The following is a 10,962-nucleotide window of genomic DNA, read 5'->3' as shown; positions in this document are numbered from 1 at the left end:
AAATCACTCGGGGGGCGCGTTCCCATACGTCGGGGGGACGGGGAGGCTGAGCTCTTCTTGATAACAAGTCATTGTTTTATCAGGAGAGGAAAGTAACACACGCTCCCCTTTGGAGGATTTGTTTCAATCTGAGACGACGGGGCAAAACAATGAAAGAAACGTGATGGAAGAAGATGACGATACAAGTCAAGTCAAGTTCACACAGCTATTGCCCCGAAGCGCTTAACAATCAGCACAACACACAATATCGTCCTCCACCCTTCGAATGAGGAAGTCGGTACATGTAGCTACAAACTGACGGCTTACGCATGTCGCCGCTGCTGCAAATCAAAGGTCAGCTGGTCTCCAATGAGGCGGTGAAGCGTCGACCAATCAATTCAATCAATTCTGTGAGTCGGTTTCCGGTGCTATTTTTGCAGGGGAATCCCCGAAAGTTAGCGTTGCACTGGGCGCATCGGAGAAAAAAAAGAATGGGATTTTTACTTTAGTTAGATTTTTGCAGAAAATAAGCTCTGTGGTGTACACAAGTTTGTGATACTTACGTGTTTTTGTTCAGCAAGATAATCTTCACAAATGACCAGCGCTTTTATGGTTTTTGAAGCGTGAGTGCAATCGGAAAAAGTAAAAAGCTAACCTTTAACGCTAGAAAAAAAAGTAAAAAGAAGTAAAAAGCTAATGTTTAACGCTAGAAAGAAAGTAAAAAGAAGTACAAAGATAAAGTTCAACGCTAGAAAGAAAGTAAAAAGTACAAAGCTAACGTTCAACGCTAGAAAGAAAGTAAAAAGTACAAAGCTAACGTTCAACGCTAGAAAGAAAGTAAAAAGCTAATGTTTAACGCTAGAAAGAAAGTAAAAAGTACAAAGCTAACATTTAACGCTAGAAAGAAATTACAAAGCTAACGTTTAACGCTAGAAAAAAAGTAAAAAGAAGTACAAAGCTAACGTTTAACGCTAGAAAGAAAGTAAAAAGCTAACATTTAACGCTAGAAAGAAAGTAAAAGGAATTACAAAGCTAACGTTTAACGCTAGAAACAAAGTTATAAGAGTAATATTTACTGGCGTATTTTACGTATCGTAGAACAAAGCGTTAAAATCTTTTGATCCGGAGTAGACTTGGAGTACCGTAACTAAATTACTGTGTATTACTATGTTTCATGAAATGATGCAGAACAATATCGCTGCATAACCTACAGGACTGTAACATGCAGGATATCGACAACGCAAAGCCAAATCAAACGTTAAAGTTCCTCCATGTTCTGCTGTTTCTAATTAAGACAAACGGAAATACTTTGAATGCTACAGAGTCACATCTGCTTCTCTGCTCGTTGTCTCCTCTTTGTTTATTTATTTCATTATTTTATTCTTATCCTGGAAATTTAATGCAGATGTCCATTTGGATAAAAAAAACAAAAAAAAAACAGTCGTGATCCTTTCAGATGTCCTCGAGATGATCTTTCCCTCTTGGTTTGATTTCCTGTGAAAAATAATAAAAAGCGACTCAATTAAATGTGAGTGTCAGGAAACGGTGTTCTTTTCTTTGGCTGTTCTGCCTTATCTGGCATTGATTATTTTATTAGCAAAATTGCTTTTGAAGCTAAAACAGACAACCGGTAATGTAGTCTTCCTGCGTGAGAAGTCAGTCAGTCACAGATGTTTTAATTTCATTAGGTATTACTTGGTTTTACTTTTATGCGTCTGCAATTTCTAACGATGAGACCACTTACATCCTCGAAAGAGCAGCTCTATCGAAACCCAAAATAAACATTCGTCTGTGGTTCATTGACTTTTCAGGTAGACATTATGACGTTTTGCAAGAATGCACAAAGATTAATTGAAAAGGGGAAATATGTTTTATCCTCTACGGTTAGTTTGGAAATCAGATCAGGCTTATGGAAATATTTCAATGTTTTATTAAATGATGCAATTAATATATTTGTCTTAGTTATTATTATCCTCACGGCCAAAATCTTCCATCCCGATAATGCGGTTTCGGGCTCCCTCGGCCTTCCTTTTGGTTTCAACTGCACACCTGTAGCTTTGAGCGACTCCCTTTTACTCGGCTGTGACGCTATCGGCGTGAGAATAACTGACAGGAATGTAAACAGAAGCAGCTCTGTGGAAGCTCCTGCTCCTGTAGGTGCCTCCCCATTTTGCCATGATGAGTCACACACGGGTGAAAACAATACCAGCGTCGCTGTGGTTGCTTGTAATGACGTAGGTTTTCTACGGAGAGTTGTTTTTTTTTAATCTAGTTTTAGACCTGCCTTGTTTACATTTGACGTCATTGCGAAAATACAAATAATGGACAGTTTGTTCAAACCCTCATACCGGTTCGAAAAATATGGCACTAAACATGTCATTATTACCTGTGTAATCTGAGTGTGCACCGCTTGTCCATGGGTTATTTTATCCATTTGTTAACCGTTCTACAGGTCCTACGTCGGCGGCCACAAACAAAGCACTGTGTTGATGCAATTTTGGAGTCTATAAGATGGTTTTCTGACTCCAAGCGACCCTTTTCATGTACGAGCATTTTTTGTTTTGGTCGGCCTCGTTAGCAAAACAGCGCCTTAAGGTTCGTGCCCACGTGGAAACGAAAAGTGTCGTCCAAATGATGTAAATATTGACGCCGGTTTTTAGACATTGCGATATAGACGACATAGGTAAATATTAAAGATAGACGTTTTAATGTATTAATATTTATCATCATGTTGCCCTGCCCTAACCTACAATGACTGTCTGCTGCACGAGCCCAACTCAACAATAGCGTTTAAACTCAAATTCTCCTGTTTCTAATTAAGACGGCAGGAAAAGACTCCAACATATACAGAGACACATCTGCTTCTCTCTTCATTGTCTTCTCTTTGTTTCATGCTTTCTTTTTAAATCTGATCAACTTTTGGACACTGCAGTAGAAGCTTGAGTTACGTTTAATTATTTTTGCCCCGTCTCCTAAAATACAACAACGTTAGGTTGCAAGTTAAGTTTCGAGGGCTTAACATTTTTGTCGTATGTAACGTTTGCTTTGGTCGGATCACAAACAAGTTTCAAATGAGTCCGTGGAAGTGTCCCATGTGAACCAAGCACTTAACATAACCAAGTACCTTTGTTGCATTATTTTACCTATTCCATAATTACCGTAAAAGTCGGGTTACACGCCGCTCTTACGTCCGGTGGGTGTCCCCGCTGTAGCAAGCTAGTAGCAGCGCAAGCTAGCAGTAGCGCTCCTGCTGCTGCTACTGCCCGCGTCCTGCTACCTTTGGTGGTTGTCTGGGAGCTAGCAGGAGCGCTAGCTGTCTACAGCGGGGAGCTAACGGGGACACTGACCGAAGGTTGCAGCGGCTTGTAACCCGACTTTTACGGTAGCATGAATTCAGGTTCTTTCCAGTAAACTTCGCCAGGGGCAGCCAAACGATTATTTAAGGATTTATGCCCGTGATGAGCGGATGCCCTCTCTGCACTCACAATTGCCGCTTCCCCAAGAACAAAGCATGTGTCTTTGTGGAACATGGTGTTGGTATTAAAAGATTAACAGTAAATCCTCATTTCACATCCATGTATCCTTGATGGAAAGTGAAGTTCCCTTTGAGGTGGAATCTGTCTGCTGCTGCGTTTGATCTACTGTGCAAGTGATTTACAATCTTCTTGAATCAAACCATGTGACTTCAAAGCCAAATACCTTTTCGTATGCGCCGCATGGATTTGGCTCGGCAGCAGCACAGCGACCTGGATCCCGTCAAAGACCAATGTACCTTTGCAGATCTTTACTCAAACGACAACGTGTTCATGTTTACAAAACCTGCCGAGACCCACATGCAGATTAGCATCGAGCCCAAACAATAGTAAGTGTTTCCTGCTTTCATCACAAAGCTGCTTATTGCATTATGCAGGCTAAATAAGGTGCCGTAACCACAGCTTGTGTGCAGAGAACTCCCAGTATCAGTAGTTTTGAATGTGAAAAACCAACAGCAGGCTGATAGTGCTGATATATGCATCCACACCCACATGAGTAAGTCAGGTTAAAGCCATGTCTGCTCTACACACTCACTGACACATCTGAAGGGAAATTCTTCTTTAAATCTGGATATCTATAGTGGAAAACATTGAAAATCCCCCCCCCCCCCCCCAAAAAAAACTATAAAAATGAAGTAAGTGCTCTGTAATTTTGCCACGAGCGCAACAGCATCCCAACTATTCGGTGACGTGCTTTCTCGTGCCCACACTGTGTTTGTGACGGTAAAGCTGGTTTCAATCAGTAGTGAAATTAAGCCAAATCAACATGCCTGCTCCAAAAATTGACCCTGGACGCAGACTCAAACGTATCCTTCTGTAACATGTGAGAATTACATAAATCCTATTCACAGCAGATTATAGTTTTTTCTTTTTCTCTCTCCCTTCCTTTCAGCCAGACGGACATTTCGATGCATTCCTCACTTGTCGTCCGGCTCGTTCCCATGAGAAAGTCTCAGCCTATGCTTCCGACACCATAAAACCGCCACAGAAGAACGACTCTGACCAGCATCAGAGTCTCTGTGTGTGTGTATTGGAAAAGAGTGAATGTGTCTCTGTGAATGTGACTGTGTTATAAATACAGTGATGTCCTCTGTGATACTGTGGGAGCGCTACGGGAAGTGTAACGCTGATCAAGATTTAGCCGGAACCATGACAGTGCTTGTGTGCGTCTGTGCTTTCTTTTTGGAACGTGAGAACATTTTAGCGGGGTCGTTTGAGGGCTGCGGCTTGGTTTTTAGGTCCATTTTTAGTTTTGGGTTACTTCTCAAGCATTTATAGCCTCCTCTTGGCTACATCACGCTACCTTATTGACAGTGTTGGGGGTAACGAGTTACAAAGTAACGGATTACAGTAACGATATTACTATTATAGGTAACGAAGTAAAGTAACGCATTACACTCAAAATATTGGTAACTACACTACTTTACTAGACCTCAGTAACGCGCGTTCCTGCGTTACCCAAGACATTTTTACCAGTCCGAAAAGTTCTCTTTTAGTGGCGCGCGAGTCACACGACACTTCCTGCATGAACAATAGCAACAAGCTGCTAGCTAGCGCTGCTGAGCCTGGTCCCGCTACCTGCGGTGGTTTTCGGGGAGCTTGCGGAAGTTAACGGAGAGCTAGCGGAAGTTAGCAGGGAAGTGACGGAGCGCTAGCAGGAGCCCCAGCCGGCTACAGCGGGGAGCTAACGGGGACTCTGACCGAAGGTAGTAGCGGCTCGCAACCCGACGTTTACGGTAGATTGTTCATGCAGGAAGTGTCGTGTGACTCGCGCGATTATTATTATTGGAAATTATATTAATTAAAAATAATAAATTATTATTGAAAATTGAAAATAAAGTGATGAAAGGGCCATGATGTTTGTCCATGTATCTTTGCAGTTAATTTGGACATTTGCTTAAAAAAAATTAAAGTAAAATAACTAGTAGTGAAGTTACTTTTCAAATGCAGTAACTAGTAAAGTAATCTAGTTACAATTTTCAGAAGTAACTAGTAACGTGTAACTAGTTACTTTTTACTACCGCAACACTGCTTATTGATCTGTATCTGAGAGCTCTGTGCCTTTTGTGGGTCTTTTTAGTCTCAATGTGAGGAATGATAAATTGGGGATAACGGCGCAAACTTTCACACAGTCCTAAAAGCTACTCTTGGTTTTGCACTTGGTAGTAACAGAAGTAGTTGTCTGAAGAACTAGAAAAGGTGCACTCAGCAGAGTGACCCCGTCGAGACACTAAATGGCCGTCGTAAAAAATACTTCATGCAAACGCAAAAACAAGGGGGGATGTATGCATCTACGATTTGTGAGCAATGTAAAACAGGCAAACCGGGAACTCTGTGTTGCGGAATCAGTGGCTTCATCCGGCATATTTGTCTTTTTATCTGGGGTTGGGCTTGTTATGACTCTATTTGAAACCATGCGGAACTGAGTAACCTGAATTGGAGAAGGAAGTCTACTACACCTGCTTGTGTTTGATCTTTGCCCCTGTGAGGAAGTCCGGCAGTGACAGTTAGATGAAACGACTTAAAGACATAGTTCAACGTTTTTTGGAAATAAACATATCCTCGTTCTCTCTGACAGTTCGTTGAGAAAATCTGCATCAATAATATGTCTGAACATTAGGCTGGAGCTGCAATACGATTAGCTTAGCTTAGCATAAACAAAAGGGCCAACAGCTAGCCTGACCAAAAAGTCCAAAAATCCTCGACAAACTTCTCCAAAGCTTAGTAATTAACATGTTTAGTCTCACTTGTTTAATCTGTACACAAAGAGAAAAATAACAACGACAACTTGGGGTTTTTATGGGATGTTTTTGTGCTTTAAGTTTTTGCAAAGAACAGGCGCTAATCACTTCTAATGCTGGAGACGTAACACAGAAGTGATGGGCAAATAGAGAAACTGATGTTGCTCCCTGTAAAACCACTGATTCTTATTATGTATTTCTGTCTGTGCACAAACAAGATAAAACATGTTAATAAATGAGCTTTAGTGGTACTCATCTCATCTAATTTACGGGAATGAAGTGAAGTCCCAACATGTAGACCGATTTCTTTAAAAAGTGAGGCAATTGCTGATTAATTTCCCGTTTCTCCTGGGACATCGTCTAAGTTCCGGTTTGCATTGACATTTCCAAGCAAAAAGTCGTGGCAAATATGTGACATTCAGACAGACAATTATTCTATTTTTAATTGGGAAAATCCAACCAGAGAAATTGCTGAGAACTGATGCTGGCAGCTGACTGGGTCAACTGGGTTTACCAGATGGCCAGCTCTTCTACCATTGGCTCACCAGGCTCTCCAGTTGTGCTGCTGTTGGCAGTGATATCTATGGTTGGATAGGGCATGATACAGTAGCTGCCTGTCGGAGGGTGAGGAGAGGACAGCAGGAAGTGGGACGCTCAGCCAGGCAGAGATCCAGCAGCGTAGGTGCAGTACGTCAACGACCCGGCGTTCTAACCCTGACCCGTTTTGCCCTTTCTGTTTCACAGAATACACACATTTGACGCCCAGGAAATTCAGCTTTTTATCAAAGTAGAGACAACTGTTCAATACATGCAAAATCACAGACCATAAATGAGCTTTGTAGCGTTAACCTGAAAGTAATCCCCAACAGTATTGTTACAAAGAGTGTTTTGTCATTGTCAATTATACAAAAAAATTAAAAATAAGTACCAAAGAAGGGAAAGGTTTTGAAGTGGAGTCTGAGATCTCTCCATGCCACTTAATTGTAATTGTAAATTAGAGCTTTATAAAGACTTCTTAAGTTGGGAATCAAAGTTAAAGTTGAAATTCTCATTGAATTCCAACACGAACCAATAAATCAAATGCTCTGACATTTTATAGGAAATAAGATCTGGTGTCCTTGGGTATCGCAAGACTGTAAAAAAAAAAAAACGTCCAAGCAATGTTTGTCTACTTAACTCATCGCACTCTGCCTGTGCACTCAGTATGCTAGCTGCTAGCTTGACAGCTGTAAGTGCTAACAATAGAACATGTTGTTGTTTAAGTTGCATAATTACATTTTTGGGGGAGTGGCTTTGGAGGGAAGCCTGAAAGGACCATTTGTCACTTTCTTGCTAGATTTAGCAAGCTTTGGAGCTAGTGCTGCTAGCTACTTTCATTGGAAAAGAGTTGGCAAGACTGGGCAAGTCTAGCTTCTTTCTCAAGACTACCATCCCTATCTTTAACTCTTATTATGGACTATTTTTAGTTTAAGCCTGTAATATCTGTTTCTGTTCAGAATCAGAAACCGTTTTTTCTCAGAATCAGAAACCGTTTATTTGCCAGGAATGTTTACACAAACGAGAAATGTTTCTAGGCGGAAGGTGCATACACTATACAAGACAAACAAGAATCAACAATCAACGACAACAACAGTGCAATGGGTATTAAATCAAGTATAAGATAAAGTGCTCAGACAAACAGATAACGTTAATGTAAGTGTACGTTAAAGTGTACGTTGTTTGTTTGTTTCTGAGGACCTCTTCCAGGGTAACCTTGTGTCCTTATGGACTTGACCTCAGGATCGTTCCCCTGGAAGTCGTTAAAGATGAGTTGACAACTCAAACAACAGCTGAGACCCTGAGGCTCCCATCCAGTCACAACATGGTACGTCACAGCAAAGGTCCCACACACTGCGGACCGTCCGGGTTAACACGAAGGAAACACATGTGACGCCCTAACAGTGGTGTCAAGTTCTGGCGTGTGGACCAATGGGAGCTGAGGGAAAATTGCCCGGCCTCAAATGCACAGTAACCAGGTGACCAGTGTAAGTTTAGCCCGCTGTAAACAAACATTGCGTGTACAGTCAAAACATTTATAACAAAGACCTCAAAGCATGTGACGTCTGATTGGATATTCATCTTGGCAGACTATTTTATGATTGATTGATAGTAGTGCTCAATGTGACTGTGCCTTCCCCACTAGAAGCATCACGGCTCTCTCGCATGTGATCGCTGTTTAGTCCTTTCCTTTTGACGTCACGATACCTCCGGAATATATACCGTTGTGCATTGTGAAAGGGCACAACATTAAATTAGACAGGGAGATATTTGGAAATGATGTAGAACCTGTAGGTGCGAACATAAAGCTTGTTGCAGCTTGTCAACATCTTGAAGCTAATTTCAGGTTTTCAGGGTAGGTCAGTCCAACACTTCGATCCAAATTTAAACTATCAAAGCAACTCTTGGACACAATTCGATACAGACGTCCATGTGCCCGAGGTAAATAATCTCGCCCTGATTTCTCCTATTGGACATTGGTGGTTTTGAGTGAAATGTTTCAACAGCCATGGCAGTGATTTTGAACCATTAAGCTATAAAAACTAAAAACAGAGAGACTGAGAGCTGTTGAAGAAAGGTCGCCTCTCGCTAGTCACGTGACTCGTTTTTCACCCGCTAGTCACGTGATCCGTTTGTCACCCGCTAATCACGTGACTCGTTTTTCACCCGCTAGTCACGTGATCCGTTTGTCACCCGCTAATCACGTGACTCGTTTTTCACCCGCTAGTCACGTGATCTGTTTGTCACCCGCTAATCACATGACTCATTTGTCACCCGCTAGTCACATGACTTGTTTGTAACTCGCTAGTCACGTGACTTGTTTGTCACCCGCTAGTCACGTGACTCGTTTGTAACTTGCTAGTCACGTGACTCGTTTGTCACCCGCTAGTCACGTGACTCGTTTGTCACCCGCTAGTCACATGACTCGTTTGTAACTTGCTAGTCACATGACTCGTTTGTAACTTGCTAGTCACGTGACTCGTTTGTAACTTGCTAGTCACGTGACTTGTTTGTAACTCGCTAGTCACATGACTCGTTTGTCACCCGCTAATCACGTGACTCGTTTGTCACCCGCTAGTTACGTGACTCGTTTGTAACTTGCTAGTCACGTGACTCATTTGTAACTTGCTAGTCACATGACTTGTTTGTAACTCGCTAGTCACGTGACTCGTTTGTCACCCGCTAGTCACATGACTTGTTTGTAACTCGCTAGTCACGTGACTCGTTTGTCACCCGCTAGTCACATGACTCGTTTGTAACTTGCTAGTCACGTGACTCATTTGTAACTTGCTAGTCACGTGACTTGTTTGTCACCCGCTAATCACGTGACTCGTTTGTCACCCGCTAGTCACGTGACTCGTTTGTAACTTGCTAGTCACGTGACTCATTTGTAACTTGCTAGTCACATGACTTGTTTGTAACTCGCTAGTCACGTGACTCGTTTGTCACCCGCTAGTCACATGACTTGTTTGTAACTCGCTAGTCACGTGACTCGTTTGTCACCCGCTAGTCACATGACTCGTTTGTAACTTGCTAGTCACGTGACTCATTTGTAACTTGCTAGTCACGTGACTTGTTTGTAACTCGCTAGTCACGTGACTCGTTTGTCACCCGCTAGTCACATGACTCGTTTGTAACTTGCTAGTCACGTGACTCGTTTGTAACTTGCTAGTCACGTGACTTGTTTGTAACTCGCTAGTCATGTGACTCGTTTGTCACGCGCTAGTCACATGACTCGTTTGTAACTTGCTAGTCACATGACTCGTTTGTCACCCGCTAGTCACATGACTCGTTTGTCACCCGCTAGTCACGTGACTCGTTTGTCAAGTTGACGTCAGCTACGCTCTTTTCCAAATCAATCTAAGTGATTTTGTTGCCTGAACCTAAACTTCTTGTGAAGACAGAAGCCGTCCCTGAGACATCCAAAACTGACGCTAGCTGGGCACGTAGAGCGAAATAAGTATGTTTAAATATTAAGTTGCAGTCGTTTGTGTGCAGAAAAAGCAATAGAGGAAGTTGTTAAGAGTTAATAAAAACATGGTCTCACGCTGTACGGTCTTAGTCTTGACTAAGTGGGAGAATAAAATCAGCTTTTCATCTCCTGACCCGTCACAAGTAGAAGTAAAGCTGCCATATCTGTCTGCCAATCTGCCCTCAAGACAAGATAATCACAGACTCATCCTGACAGTTCTGTTTCTTTACGAATTTTATGCTTTGGGTAAAAACACAGAATGTTTTATGGCTGACTTATTCTGTGTAATCCTCCACCACGCCAACCTTTTTTACTATCACAACACGTCTTCAGCGGAAAAAACCTTGATTCTCAGATCAAATAGCCAACGGATTATTTGTTTAAATACTCCTATGTGAGAACATATTCCCCTGAAAACAAAGACCCGGCCCACGGCCATCCTCCTCGCCTTTCAAATTCCTGGAAGGTTTGGAGGACGTCTTACTTGGAAACACTGAGAGGTACCATGTGACCATACAACCCTCGACTCTCGCCAGACTCTGACTGGCATGCCACGACCACTCAGCCGGCATCACATGAGGACTGCACAGGTCAACAGGCGGGAGGTTTTTTTTCCACTGTGACGTCACGAAACGCTTGAGAAGGATCCATCGAGCGGGTCGTCTCTCTGACTTATGCTGTGCGTGCTGGGACCACGTGA

The sequence above is a fragment of the Taurulus bubalis genome (assembly GCF_910589615.1).
Source record: "Taurulus bubalis genome assembly, chromosome: 8".
Lineage (NCBI taxonomy): Eukaryota > Metazoa > Chordata > Actinopteri > Perciformes > Cottidae > Taurulus > Taurulus bubalis.
This window is presented reverse-complemented; position numbering follows the sequence as displayed.